Source organism: Centroberyx gerrardi, chromosome 4 (genome assembly GCF_048128805.1).
Source record: "Centroberyx gerrardi isolate f3 chromosome 4, fCenGer3.hap1.cur.20231027, whole genome shotgun sequence".
NCBI classification, from domain to species: Eukaryota; Metazoa; Chordata; class Actinopteri; order Beryciformes; family Berycidae; genus Centroberyx; species Centroberyx gerrardi.
In genome coordinates, this window is record NC_136000.1 from 471,260 (window position 1) to 473,759 (window position 2,500).

The 2,500-nt window shown below is 43.1% G+C and overlaps 1 protein-coding gene across 1 annotated transcript in view; it reads left to right on the top strand.

The window, feature by feature from the left end:
- The window catches only part of LOC139921753 (neuronal acetylcholine receptor subunit alpha-7), a 47,109-nt gene that overhangs the window by 38,727 nt on the left and 5,882 nt on the right, over positions 1-2,500 (top strand). The gene's annotated exons all lie outside the window — the stretch shown is intronic.

Below are 2,500 nucleotides of genomic sequence, written 5' to 3' on the forward strand. Positions count from 1 at the left end.
TGTGTATCTAAACATGGTGAAAGTGTCAAAACTAAATCCACACAATCCATATTAGAAAAGCGAGCCTCTAAACGAGCCGTTTGGACTTCCGTAACTTTGCGGCGTCACAAAGGTTCGCTCATTATCATTTCTGTAAGAAATAATAGACTAACAAAGTGTTTTTTTCAAAGCGGTCGAGCGGTCGTCGTCGTTTATTACCGGAGAGTTTTCCCTACCTGTAGCCGCCGGGCCGCGGCGTCTCACGTTTCGCTCTGGAAACGGTTAGCCGATCGGAACGGAGGGTCGTTAATATTAATGAGCCTTAAAGACACGGAGACAGAAACGGCCTGTTCTTGGTAAGGCTCAGAGAGATGCTGGAAAATGAACGTGGAGAAATGGATTGAGAGTGTTTTTGGTTCATGACACCACACACACAGCTTTGAATGGACAGAAAGACACAAAATAAAACTCTGGACAGTGGAGGATATGGAGCTTTAAAAGAAAATACAACATAGAAAATAAGATAAGATAAACATCACAAGATTAAAAGTGGGCAAAAACAATCATACTATAAAGCAAGGAATCTGTCTGTCTGTGCGTCCTTCACATATCTCGAGAACCGTTCGTCCGATCGACTTCACACTTGGCGGGTGTGTTGCTGGGGACCCGAGGACCTGCGGTGTCGGATTGGACACGCGACACGTTCAATATTAATTAATAAACTTTGAATAAACAAGCGAACAGCGCTCTGTGCAGCAGCGGGGCTCAAAGCAAGCGACTGGAAGCGCAGTGTCGAGTGTGAAGTGGTTTGGATGAGCGGTTCTCCAGAAAGCTGCAGGCAGCAACACCGGCCCGTCCTGAACGGGCCCGTCCTGAACCGGCCCGTCCTGAACTGGCCCGTCCTGAACCGGCCCGTCCTGAACTGGCCCGTCCTGAACCGGCCCGTCCTGAACCGGCCCGTCCTGAACCAGCGCTGCACTAGTTACATAACAGCACGTCTATAAAGATGTGTTTTACAACGTGCTCTAAAAGATGATAGTGAATTAGCTAGCCTGTGTGTGTGTGTGTGTGTGTGTGTGTGTGTGTGTGTGAGAGAGAGTTAATGAGCTCTTTGTTTCTGTTGCTTCTATTGATCCAGTCAGTTGATTAGGAAGCTTTAGCAGGCAGACTAGCAGTGGGTCAACCCCTGACCTCTGACCTTTGACCTTTATACTGTTGGTTGATGGTAATGTTGGTGATTTAGGAATTGAAGTTTCTACTGTTGACCCCAGTGGAGTCTCTGAATAAAACTCAGAGAAATGAAAAATGGAAAATATTATAGAAGCTTTGCAGTTGCATCACAAATCTCCTACAACCAGCTGAGTCTCCATGATGGAGAAACATGTAGAACTGTGTGTTAGTTAATAAAGTGTAAATCTGTAGAACTGTGTGTTAGTTAATAAAGTGTAAATCTGTAGAACTGTGTGTTAGTTAATAAAGTGTAAATCTGTAGAACTGTGTGTTAGTTAATAAAGTGTAAATCTGTAGAACTGTGTGTTAGTTAATAAAGTGTAAATCTGTAGAACTGTGTGTTAGTTAATAAAGTGTAAATCTGTAGAACTGTGTGTTAGTTAATAAAGTGTAAATCTGTATGAAGCAGCTAGAAGCAGAGAGCAGCTGAGTCAGCTTGTTGTGGTGTGGCTGTAGATCCATTCAGTAACGTTCAGTAAAAGTGAATAGTGTGATAAGGTGGATTTGATCAGTTCAGTCAGAAACAGACAGAAATTAAAGCATCACTTCACTTAGTTTTGAGTTATTTATTTCAAAAGCAGAATATAATCTCCTCACCAGGATCAGATGCAGCTGGACCAGTTTGTAACGTTCAGATTTTTTCTTCCCATTCATTTGAATGGAAACTGGCATTGAACACGGTGAACAGATTCAGCATCAGATCTGCTGCTGTGAGTCCAGCTGACTGTTGGTCCGACGCTTCAGAACAGAATCTCACCAAACAGCTTTTTTACTGATAGAAGAGAACACAGAGGAGGGATACCATTTAGGAGAGATAGTTCCTGTTGGGGAGACCGGATCTACTTTTATTTTAAATACTAATTTTAGTGTAAACCAAGAATGGAAATGCAGAATGAGGACGGACCAGTTGCTGCTTTATTGTCTTAAAAGACAACGTTCACCAACGTGTTCAATGTCAGTTTCCATTCAAATGAATGGGAAGAAAAAATCTGAACGTTACAAACTCGTCCAGCTGATCTGATCCTGGTCAGTAGATTATATTCTGGTTTTCAAATAAATAACTCCATGTTAAAACTAAGTGGAATATTGTTTTAACAGTCTGTTCAATTCTGTTGAGACGGACAGAAACACAATCAGCTGAGGACCTCCAACATGGCCGCCAGAGGGGGGTCAGCTGAAAGTCACCATTTTGGGTGAACTATTCCTTTAAAGATGCTCTCTCCCTCTCTTTCTCTCTCCCCCTCTCTCTCGCTCTCTCTCCCTCCCCCTCTCTCTCTCTCTCTCTCCCTCT